This window comes from Piliocolobus tephrosceles, chromosome 11 (genome assembly GCF_002776525.5).
Source record: "Piliocolobus tephrosceles isolate RC106 chromosome 11, ASM277652v3, whole genome shotgun sequence".
In the NCBI taxonomy this organism is placed as follows: Eukaryota; Metazoa; Chordata; class Mammalia; order Primates; family Cercopithecidae; genus Piliocolobus; species Piliocolobus tephrosceles.
In genome coordinates, this window is record NC_045444.1 from 2,829,026 (window position 1) to 2,841,240 (window position 12,215).

At 51.8% G+C, this 12,215-nt stretch overlaps 1 protein-coding gene across 3 annotated transcripts in view; it reads left to right on the top strand.

Annotated features, from left to right (window-relative positions):
• Positions 1–235: 235 nt before the first annotated feature.
• The window catches only part of GLI2 (GLI family zinc finger 2), a 262,572-nt gene continuing 250,592 nt past the window's right edge, over positions 236–12,215 (top strand). For all 3 annotated transcript variants that reach the window (XM_031936443.1, XM_031936444.1, XM_031936445.1), the window contains exon 1: positions 236–641. The gene's annotated coding sequence lies outside the window, so the exon portion shown is untranslated. The remainder of the gene's footprint in view (positions 642–12,215) is intronic.

Consider the following 12,215-nt stretch of genomic DNA (forward strand, 5'->3'; position numbering starts at 1 on the left):
TCGGAGATTGGCGCGTCCTCTGGTTCCTTTCTCGAACTTTCCTTGTAGGTGCGTTTTCTTTCCTTGGTGCTGGGTGGGGAGAGTCCCTGTGATCCCCCTTTACCCTCCCCCCGCTCCGCGCGGCGTTCGGGTCCCTCTGCGTCCTCCGGCACGGAGCGGGCGGGCGGGCTGGCGGGTTCGCGGGGCCCTGGTGTGCCCGCACCGTGCGCGCGGGGGCGCTGCGCCGTCCGGCGGCGCTGACGGATTGCGGGAGTGCCGGCGCTCGCCAGCCGAGGCAGCACGACTCCGCGGACTTTTTTTCAAACTCCCATCAATGAGACTTCGAGGAGGAGCGGGCGGCGGCGACTGCGGGCGCGGAGGAAGGCCAGGAGCCGCGGGAGGAGCCGGAGGAAAGAGCGCGGGCCGCGCTGCGCGCCGGTGCCTCGGGGAGCCGCCTGCTCGCCGGCGTTAGGGGCTGAGCGGCGCCCGCCCGCCTCTCGGTCCCCTCTTTCCTGGCTCGCCCCGCCCCGGCTGGCCGGAGCCCCGGCACAAGGCAGCCAGCGAGGGTCGCCGCGCCAGCCAAGGTGGGATGGGGGCCCACAGCCACCGCCCGGCGCCCGAGAGGCCACCTGCGTGCTAGAGGCAAACTTTTGTCTCCCTCGGTAAAGTTACATTGGTCTTCTTTTACTTGCTTTTCGTGGCGAAGCGCCTCCCACCTCGGCCAAGCGCGGGCCGACTGGGATGCTGTGCCGTCTCGGAGGGTCCCTCGGCCGGGCACCCGCGCCTCGGCCTTGGGATTGGGGCACTGGGCTTCGGGGGACTCGAGGTTATTGAGCGCGACCCCGCTTGGGGCTCTGGACAAGCAGCGCGGGGACGTAAGGAGGGTCCTGGGGCTTGGAGGTCGTGGTCTGGGGTCGATGTTGCACACCCTCCCTACCTGGGGGAGAGCGCCACTCTTCTCGGGGTGCACAGCGGCCCGGCCTTCGCGCGCCAGCCGGGGGCTGTTTTTTCAGGGGGTGGAGGATGGGATCGGAGGCTGGGATGCTCCGAAGCTGGGGTAGGTGGGCATGGGAGCGTGTCTGCGGGCGTGCTGAGCGCTGAGGGGCTGCAGCCAGCCACTTGAGAACTTCGAACTCCACTTCTCCGCGCTGCGCGTCCCGAAGCCCTGCCTTTCTTTCTTCCTTCCTCGCTCCGTCCTCCCCCTCGTCGGGCCCGGCCGCCCCCTCCCCCTCCGCTGGGCTCTCCTCTTCGGCACCCCCCTCCTTTGCCTCTCTCCTCCTCCTCTCCTGCCTTCGGCCCTGAGATCCGCTTGACTTCCCAAAGGGATCCGCACGTAATCCTTTGCCGGGTCCTCCGGTTCCCCCACACCACCTCACTTTCATCCCTGCCCCCCTACTCATCGTCTCCCCCCACCCCTGACAATCTCTCAACAAGTATATTTGCTGAGGAATTTGAAAAATCCACTACTGCAACTTGATCTGTATGTGATGGATGGGGAGAGGCGCGGAGAGAGTTGGGCGCCAATCCTATTAAGGGTTTAGAGAGGGGAGCCTTTTACCCGGACGGGGCGGGGGCGGGGAGCTGGGAGGGAGCGTGTGCTTGCGTGTGTGAGTGTGAGTGCCCCCGCCGCTCCCGGGAGCTGGGAGTCCACCCAGCTCGGCGCCTTTCAGCCCGGCGGTAACTGCTGGCATTTCCTAGGAAACCCGACTTTTACCGCGTGGGGAGCTGGGGATGGAGCCCGTGCGCCTCACCCTGGGTGATCGGTCGTTGAGGCTCTCCGGGACCTCGAGCCCCCCACGCAGGGTGCCTCTCTCCACTACCTTCTCTTTTGTGTAATTGTTCTGTGGCTCCTAGAGTTGATCCCAGCTGGAAAAGTAGACCTGTCCCTAGTGTCTGGTCCCGCGCCCTGGGAGTCTTGTAGGCGCCCCTCTGTCCCCCAGCCCGGGCATCTCGCTCGATGCGCGATCTCTGGCACGGGCTTTGCAGCTCGGTGGCCGCAGCGGTGTCCCGGGCCCCTCTCCGCCGCCCTTGCCGGGCGTGTGAAGGTTTAATCCCGACAGCTTCAGATAAAGGGAGCAGTTGTAAAACGCTCATAGGCTGTTTGCAGATGAGGCTCTGGGGGATGTAGGAGAATTTGAAAGTAAACGTTTCCTTCGCAAGCGGCATAAAATAGTGTTTAAACAAATATTGTATTGGCATGCTCAGGGGGCTCGGTGCCAAAAAGTAAAGTAAATAAACTGTGAAATCCAAAATATACAGCGGGGAAAGCAGAGGAATAGGCGGGTTTGTCACAGGCCTCCCTGATGAGACCAGTTTGTTCCAGCCACCTCACCTGCCAGCCTTCTCTCCGCCCATTTCCTTACCTTGCTGGGAGTTCCCTTGGCTGGGTTTCCCTGTGTCTGGGGGCAGGCCCTCCCTGGGGCCTGGGAGCGGCTTTGCAGTTGCTTGTTTAGGGGGACGCTCACGGTGTGGCTACCTGGGCCAGACTCTGCAGGGAGGGGAGGACACCCTGGCTATGCCTGGCTTCTTTGAGTTTGGAGGCTCTTTATTCAGGCTTTTCCCAGCTTCTGGTCTGTCCTGGGGCAGTCATTCTAGAATGTGGAATCCAGATCCATCAGGGGCCTTCTCTTCTTTTTGACTATGCTTCTTGTGCCTCTTTCTTCATCATTCTTGCTTTTGTTTTCCTAGACTTGCCGCTTCTCTCTTGAGGGTTACAGGAAATTGTGAAGATGTTTTCCCTGGGATTCGAATTCCACTCAAACCCAGCCATATGGAAAGTTGTCGCTTGTCCGATGAGTTTAAAGTTAATGATATTTGGTAAGATTTAGGGTGGTTTTATTTTCCCCTCTGCTTCGAGAAATATGCCAGTTTCATGAAATTATTTCGTGATTTTAGGGGGATTTAAGCTAATAAAGGGAAGATCCTACATTTGAAAGAGCCCAACTGCCCAGGAGGTATCCCTCAGGTGAGCCAGCCTTCAGTTGGGCTAGCATCTGAGTGAGAGACTGTGGTCAGAATAGTCTATTTGCAAAAAGCCTCTTGGAGATAATTAGACTAATAGGTAGAAAGAGCCTCCCAAGTCAGGAAGCCCGGCTCCCAGGCTCACCAAGGAACAAGGTAAGACTGCTAGAGATGGTTTTATCCTCTGTGGGAATTGACTTGACAGAATTTGCAGAGGGTTCAAATTCCTTCAACAGAACCTTCTGGGCTGCTCCCAAACTCACTCTGCTCCGGCCTTGAAGGGAACTCTTGACTCGTGGCTTCCTTGAAGCTTGTGTGGAGTTAGTGAGGTCCCTGTGGCCAGGCAGCCTTGGAGTGGAGTGCCACTTCACTGTCTCAGGGATGCTCTGGTCCACTGGTGGAGAGAGCACTGAATGGAGAGTCAATCTTTTGAGTTGCTTGGTCAGAAGAGGGGGCCACAGGGCTACTGGTCAGCAGCTCATTGCCTGGCTGTGGGGTTCTTGGGGGCTGTGTACTGTAGCTGGCTTGTTTGCACTGCAGACTGAAAAATACACAAATACTTCACGCTTTTTGTACTCCCACAAGTGCCCTGTACACAGTGCAGCCCCTGGGGCTGGATTAGCAAACCAGGGATTCAGCAGGCAGGCAGACGAAATTGGATATTTGCCTAATAAACACCCTTCTTCCATCGCCCCCCACCCCCGCCCCGGGGGTACTCCAGGGGAGAACCTCACTCCACAGATGCCAGCAGTTCCCTTTAAATGGGACTAGGAGGTTGTCATGTGCACTTTGAAAGCCTGTGTGACCCCCTCACACCCAGCTGCCTTGTTAAAGCCTAGAATCGGAGTCCTACATCCTTGTGTACTCTCTGGGTAGGGCAGCTGGCCTTTTCCTTGGGAAAGTGTGTTTAGCCCGGCTTCGTTTCATCTGCATGGCGCTTGCTGCAGGGAGGTGGAGCAAACCAGCCTTGCTTCTTAGAGGCTGTGGGGAGGAGAAAGGGTTTCTACCTGGGCCAGTGCCTGTTTCCTAGTGGACAAGGGGCAGCCAGGCCAGGTGGACCTCGCTGTGGACAGCTGCAGCTGTTCCCGCTGGGCCAGGGCCCTTTGAAAAGGAACCCGGGGGAGCACTTCCCCCCTTTCTTCTTTTCACTAAGTGTCAGAGGCATGGACAAGTGAAACACGTGAAGAATGCCAAAGAGAAAAACAGTGTTCTCATATTCCAGAAAATTCAGAGGCAAAATAGGTGACTGTACCAAACACCAGAATGTACAGCGATTTCGGTTGCTCCTGAAATTGCTCCTGCACTTCTAAAGAAATCGGGGAGGAAAAACTGCTCTCTTGTTTCCTCAGGCTTGTTTAACAGATTTGAGAAAGGGTCATCCGACATGGATGTTTGAGAGTGTCCTTTGAAAAAGAATAGCACCTTCAACACTTTTCTGGTTTTCAAATAAACACACAACACTGGACTCAACATTAATCATTTTCTCTAAAATTAATTTGAGGGTTTGCTGTGGAATATCAATAATTTAAAAAAAAATCATTGATTTTTTTTTTTTTTTGGTTTAGAGGATGACAAAAGCATCCTTAACCCACAAAACTGTATTTAAAACCTGGGAAAATGCACAGATGATAACAGTATACTTTCTGCACATTTAATATCTTATTTTCCCCCAATTCTTTCATCAGCACAGTAATTCTCAATAATCCTGTTTGTGTTGTTTCTGGTTTCTTAAAAAATATACACATGGGGGAAAGTAACTCATTTAAGATGTGACCAAAGAGTACTTATTAAACTGTTTTGGGGATTTGGGTTTAAATTGAATAATGTTTTGTGTGTGTGCCTGCACATGTGTGTTGTTAAAAAAAAAAAGGTTGCTGGGAAGTGTGTTTTAACTGTGAGTGCCGGGTTTCAGCTATTAGCATAAGAAAAAGTTTTAGTGCGTTTGCCATTGTCTTGAATGAAGAGTTCAGCAAAGGGAAGGAAAGCCGCAAAAGGGTGATGGTCCATTGAGATTCTTCAGCAGCCCCGAGCTCGTCATCTGCCTCTGAAATCTGTGATCGGATATCACTTTTATCTCGCTTTTCCATTCTCTAGCCTTTTTCACACGTTCACTTTTGTCAAGGTTTATTGATTATGTTTTCTTCTCTACAAATCTGTGGAAAATTTAATGAACCAAAAACAGCAGTGAAATAAAGGGGACTTTTTGTTCATTAGCACGGGATTGGGACTGATTCCCCTCTTCGGGCAGCCGAGGGCCCCAGGCCTCCTGCAGGCAGCTAGAGGGAGGAGGTAAGGTGGCCCGGCTGCAGGCTGAGGCGGGGACTCCACAGGCCTGTGGCCTCCAGGCTGAGCAGCACGAGCGCAGCCCTGCACTCCTGTCCCAAGTGAACTCTGAAAGCTTGTCCGCGATGGCTGTGCTGGTTGAGCCTGTATGCAACCACGCCGCAGCCCCCACCCGCCATGTCCTCCTGGATCCTGGCTCAGTGGGCTCGGGGGAGGTGGGAAGGGGGGTGTTGTTTGTATTTCCCAGACTTACAAACCATTTGAGTGCTGGGCCTTCCCTGGGACACAGTTAAGTATCTCCCTTCCTCCAGACCCAGCTCAAACCTGTAATTAAGCAAAGCCCCTGATGTGATTACGCTTTGCTGACTCGGCTGGGTTTGGAGCCATTCCCTCTAGGAAACAGGGTGAACTCTTGCTCTTCCCAGAGGCTTCCTGGGCAGCTTGTGGTGCAACTCTATTGTCCACATGTCCGCCTGTCCCCCTCCTTTGGCTCTCTTCCTCTCCCTTCAGCCATCCTTCCTTTCTTTCTTTCTGTCTTTTTCTTTCTCCTTCCCCCTTCTCTCTTTTCGTCCCATCCCAATCCCCTCTTCTCTCTGCGTCTCTCCTTTCTCTTCCTCTCCGTTCACCCTCACCGTCTCCTTTCTTCTCTCTCCCTCCGTTTCCCCCTCCTCCGTTTCCCCCTCCTCCGTTTCCTCCGCCTCCTCTCTCCCTCTCTTTTCTGTCTTTTCTCATCTTTTCCCATCTCTCCCTCCCGTTCCCTCCGCCCCCTCCCCGCCCCCGCCGTCTGGACCTTCCCCTCCCTCCGCGCCGGCTTTTCCGCCCGGCGGAGCGCTGGCGGGCGAGGCCGCGTGTCCGGGCGGCGCCGACCGTGCCGCGGCCGGGGAACATTCCGTGCCCCGAGCGCCCCGGGCCCGCGGCTGCGGCCCTCCCACCTGCGCGCCGGCCTGGTTTGCAGCTCCCGAACAATGGCCACATTGTCCCGGCCGCACACCGGCCGCCGTTGGCGAGTGGCGGGAGGCCGGACCTTGCTCGTGGCGAGTCGGGAAGAAAGCCAGCGGTCCAGGTCCCCATAGCCGAGCCCGCAGCGCGCGAGTGGCTCCCACCCCGGAAGGGCGCGGGTTCCGAGGGGCGCCCCGGGTCTTCCTCGACCCTTGCTTCCCATTGGCCGGCCCTCTTGCCCGCTTCCCCAGGAGGGGCTTCCAGTCGCCTTTACAGCTGGCGGAGTGAATGAGGGCGCTCCGCGGGAGCCGGGAGAGAGAGAGGCCCCGTGACCAAACTTTTAGTGGCGTCTGAAACTTTTTCTCTAAGGCATCTGCACACAGTAATCACGAAGGCCGCCTTCTGCCCTTGTCCACTCCCAGCGACGGCAAAGGAAGGGTGGTCCTCTCTTCCATTCGTCTTGACCTGTAGGGATTCGAAACCTCTTAGCGCTCAGAAAAAAAGATCTTTGAATGCCTGATGTTAAAAGAGCATCCCTGGGTCCAAGATAGCCCCTTCAGCAGACGCTTAGCAATGCGTCTTTGTGTGCTGGACAATGCAGTAAGTCAGCCAGACTTTTGAGCCACATTTATAAGGAACTGTAAGGGCCGCTCAAGTACACTTGTACTAAGTTGAATTGATTGAAATTTAATGGCGGTTAGTGGCGATGAATGGTAATGATTTTCCAGCGTATCTTTGGCATACTTGACATTAATAACTGGAGTGTGTGTGTACGCACGCCGAGAGCCCGCCACACACGTGAGGCTGTAGCATTATTCATTTTCCGAGATGCCAGTCCTTTCTCTCCTTAAATCCTTTCCCTTCTCACCATAATTCAGTTGTTAGGATGACTTTTTTAAAAAAAAAGGAAAGAGGGAAAGAGAAAAATCTTTCTCCGTTGAGCACGTACATCATGTCAACATAATTTTGAGCTCATGATTTCTTTTCAATTCCTACATAAATCAGCTTCTAATATACAGAATGTGATGAATTTGTTTTAGCTGCCACCATGAATTAATGTTATGCAAATAGAAGCTTTGCAGGTGAAATGATTTACTTAATAATTTCAACTTCTAATATTTAAACTCATTCATTATGTTGGAGTTAAAAAAAGCAAGTCCGTATTTTTAAACCTGAGATGGGGAGATTCGTATGCAAGTATTTGCAGTGCAGCAGCTCTTGATGACCAGAAAATAGCTCTTAATTTGTTGATTCTCTGGGAATCTGCAGCTTACCATGCCAAGTGACCTAAGGAACAGGTAATAGAAGACTTACCAAGTTTTGTCTGGAGGAGGACACAAATGCATTTACATAATTCCATCGTAACCATCAATGTACGGTATCCAGTGGGACAGAACTCGCTCTGCTTTGGGGACCAAGGAAGCCTTCCCATCATTTGACCTGGTCTTGAAGAATACCTGTAACTGTCAGGTAGAGAAGGGTAAAGGGCTCTGATGTGCCGCCTCCTCCCTCCCCTTCCTGCTTCTTTGTCCTTTGTCCTTTGCTGGTTAAGACCATCTTAACACTGTAATTCCAGGGCTTTGGGAGGCTGAGGTGGGAGGATTGCTGGAGGCCAGGAGTTCGAGGCCAGCCTGGGCAACATAGTGAGACCCTGTCTCTAAAAAATAATAATAATGATAAAAAAAGAAATCATCTTAAGAGCCAGTCATTAAATACCTGTCTATGAAGGTGACCCTGGTGTAGAAAGTTGGGCCAGAGGAATACCCAGATAACTGTTAGGAAGACTTTCTTATATATACCATCCTTCCCGGCTGTTTTCCTCTGAAAGAAGCTGAGGAAGAGCACAAGAGTGATGGATGGCTGCCCTATAAAGATAATTAGCCCGGACCCCTTGGAGTTATCCCCAGGGACAGGGAGACCCAGTCACTCAATAGTTGGGTGACCCTGTGCAAGTTGCTTTGCCTCTCTCTGGGAGGAGGGGGCTCTTGGTAGATGTCATCTCTCAGGTCCTCCCAGCTTCAAAACCCTCTGAGCTAGCACACCCTGCCTGCTGGGGTCTCTAAGGGTAAAACAGCAGGTAGGGTGGGAGGATCAGAGTCTGGAGAAAGGGAGGGTCTTGGGTAGCCCCTGGGGAGAGTTGGGTGCCTCTCAAGGAATATGTCCTGCCTCTCCTTGCTGGCCACTCTTCCTAGCCACCCCTGTGCTCAGGTACCTCTGAGTTGTGGTCACAGGGTCAGTGTAAATGGGGGTGGCCTTGGGGACATTGGTAGAGAGCCGGACGCCCGTGATGGTCTTTTCAGACTTTCCCGAAGGCTGAAGATCAGTGAAGGAAGGGCTGACACATAAATTTGTCTTGAATCTCTGAAGATGATAAGGGTAGAGTTTTGACTTCGCTTCTCAAAAAATTGAGGTCGTTGCAGTCTGATGACAGGTTGAAGGTACATTACTCAGACGTTTCTGCAGACAGCCGTGGGTTGTGCTGTCATGATACATTGTGTGTGTCCAGGCAGTGACAGTATATTTAGGGCTGGCCCTCGCTGTCTGTGGAGATCAAGGTGAGGGGACATCTCTGGTGCTTTTGGGCTTGAGAGTATGCATGTGTTTCCTTATGTATGACCTGAAAGAAAAAACTGGACTCAGTAGCTACTCAGTTACTTCCATACTTTTCAGCTATGTGAATCAATAGTTGGAACAGGATTGTAGGGTTTGAATGTAATTCAGGTACATTCATCTACAGAAAATGTGGTACATGATATAGCAATTTACCTACACAGTATAGTACATTAGATTACTCTTCTGGCTGTTTAGTGTGAATAAGGGATGTGCAACATGTATATTTATGCTGATAGACATTTATATGGCTAAAACTTTAACTGCCAAATTCCTTTAGAATTAGATTTTTTTCTTCTCCTAAAATGTGCTTGAACCCAAGAACTAGAAATTAGTTAATAGAGGCACATCTGAGAATAAGGCTGCCAAGGTCTTTAGGTGGGGTTTGTGGGATTCAGGCAGGAAGCTTGTTAAATATTGCAGAATCTTGGGTTCCCCGGGGAGAACCCGTTGAATGAGAATTCCTGCAGAGTGGGTCCAGGAATCTGCATTTTATCCAGGATTTTTAGGGGGGGGGGTGATGAGGAATAATGTCTTTTTACTATGATGTTCCTCAGTCCTGGGATAGTCCAGGGCTGGATTTTCAGCCAATTGCAGCACTTTCAGCTGCCTGGACAGCTGTTGCAGCAAGGAAACTGGCTGAAAACAGAGGTGCTTCTGCTCCAAAACAGCTCTGAGAAGTACGCTGTAGGGCAGGGTCTCTCTTTCACGGGACAGTGGCTAAGACTGTAAGGTGGCTCTGGTGGTTACTTGCTTTTGTTGGCCTCCAAGAGAAACAAGAGAGTATATTAAGTCAGCATGTTGGTTTATGTGCCGTAGGTTCTGTCCCAAGTGTCCCTGGGATGCCTTCTTTTTCCGTGTAAGGAACTGCAGAGCCATCAGGATGCTTTGTGGCTGAAGTGGGACCAGTTTGGCATTGGATAGTTTGAGTAGGTCTTTTGGAAGCTTGACCTCCACTTAGGTTTGGTTGAAGGGCCTACCTTGTGGACATCTTTATGGTCCCTAAGAAAAGTAGGAAGGAGACAGATTGTCCCATAGGGGTGAAGTTGCAGGAGAGGATGCTGTGTGGTGGCCTCAGGCCTGGGAGCTGGAAGGAGCCTGTCCTGAGGGTGAGCAGAGCCATCACACATGATCAGGGGCCTGGGAACAGACTTTTCCTGTCACTGCTGTCCTGCAGGCCTTGAAGACTTGGGCTCTTCCACACCCGCAGCTGTGACCATGTGGGGTGGCTTCTGGGGCTTTGATTCATACAGTTCTGCACTGCAGACTTCATTTGCTTGATGCTAACATTACAAGTGCACCTGGGCCAGGACTTCAAGAGTGTATGGAAGAATACATTGGAAACATTTGAAATTGTGATGTGGGTGGATCCTCATCCACCCTGCAGCTGATTCACCTGGTGGCCATGTGGTGGGATTTGCTGGTCTGAAGAGGTTCAGGATTCCTTCTGTCCACATTTTTGAAGTTCTTCTGCACAGGCAGATGTGTACGGTAGATTGCAGGCTCTTGCTGGCACTGGGGGCCCTGTGAGAAGGGAGGTGGGATGTGGGCTGGTGCCATTTCCATCTCCTCTGGGTCTCTGGTGTGCAAGACCTGGGTGCCACATCCTTCTGCAGGTGCAGCCCTCAGCCCCTGGGCCCGCAGGACCTGGTGCTCAGCCCAGAGGTTTTACCAACAGCAGCGGAGGCCCCATGATCCAGTGCATTGCTTCTTCAGTGCCATCTCTCTTCGTCTTCAAGGGGCCACGTTGCATGGGTGGTCAGGAAAAGCTGGAGTGGGGCTCGGCTTACAAAAGACTGACAGCTCCTTTGGAAGCCTGGGTTGGCTGGGCTTCTGGGTCCCAAGGCTGCCCTGGTGGTGGAAGGCCTGTTCTCATGCTTATAGTGATTGTAACAGTGAGAAGCGAAGCTCCTAGACCAGTGTCTGGCTGTGGGCATCAGTAAGGCAGCCTTGTGGAGCACCTGTGTCTGCTTTGAGCTGCACCCCCCTGAAGCTGCCCAGCCACCTGCCTAGCCAGAACATAGAGAGGACCTAAGAGAGGCCTGGGTCTCTCTGCTCCCTGGCCAAACCTCCTCCCCTGTGGGTGCCTCTGGTTTTCCCAGTGGCCCAGGGCCATGACTATCCCTCTTTCTTCTGCTTCTGTTTTCTTGGCTTTTCCTTTATTGAAGTTTGAAGATCCATCTCTTTGCTGGACTCTGGTCTCTTTATCCAAGGTCTGGATTCTGGTTTAGCACTTGGGTTCAAGCAAACCTCTTTCTCCTGGTGCAAAAATACTAAAAACAGCAACAAAACAATATTTGCCCCCCAAGATCTTAAAACTAAGACATGCCTTTTTACTGAAAATGTAAAATAAGGAGAAGCAGAAAAGGGAAAATTTGGTTAAATGTCCTGCCAGTCTCTATTTTTTAATATAAAAAAATTTTTTTTGCTCTATCCTTTCTTATAAAATTGAGGTTACATTAATACAGTCTTGTAACTCCTGATTTATTTAACATTATATCATGGAGATTTTTCATGTTGTTAATAATTTTTATTAGTGTGATTTTTATTGGCCACATAATATCCTTTTGTCTGCCTCTCTCATGTTTTATTTTATCATCCTTATACCATTGGGCATTTAGATTTTCCTAGTTTTTGTTATTATAGATAATACTGGGATAGACATCCTTGTGTCTGAATGTTTACCTGAAATTCTGTTTCCTTAAATAGATTTCCAAAAGTGGAATAACTTAGCTAGACTATTTGGACAGCTGTTTTTCAGGCCCTTGTTAGGCCTTAATGGAGTTCCAGCAGTATGTACCTAACTTTGGGGAAGAGATGGGAGGTGCTAGCTAGAGGTTTTCAGAACAGCTTTGCACAAATCAATGTAAGACAGTTATTGAGTGCCTTCTGCATGCTCAGACACACGCAAGCCACTTGCAAAATAGGGCCTCAATTTGCAGATGGGTGAGCAGGGCCTCAGAGACTCTGGCGAATCTCCATGTTCACCTGGGCAGTGGGGGCAGAGCTCTGAGCAGAGGCAGGTTTGCTGACCCCCAAGCCAGGACCCTCTCCCAGAGTTGGCTCCTGAGGGCTGCCCTGGGAGCAGCTGGTTTGCCTCAAGCAAGGGCTATAGCACTGATTTCTCGACTGGGCAGTGTCTCCCGGGACATTTGACCTGTTCGGAGACATTTTTGTTTGTCACAACTAGGGGAATGCTATTGATATTTAGTGGATGGAGGCCAGGGATGCTGCTATACATCCTATAAACCACAAGGCAGCCCACGACAAAGAATTTTCAGCCCAAATGTCAGCAGTGCTGCTCTCCAGAAACCCTGAGTGGGGGCACATCATAGGGAACCCCACCCCTACTGACAAAACAGGACTCTGCCACTGGGGCTTTCCAGGGACTCCGACAGTGGGGCTGTCAAAGTAGGCAGCAGTAGTTTATTCAAACCTAGTTC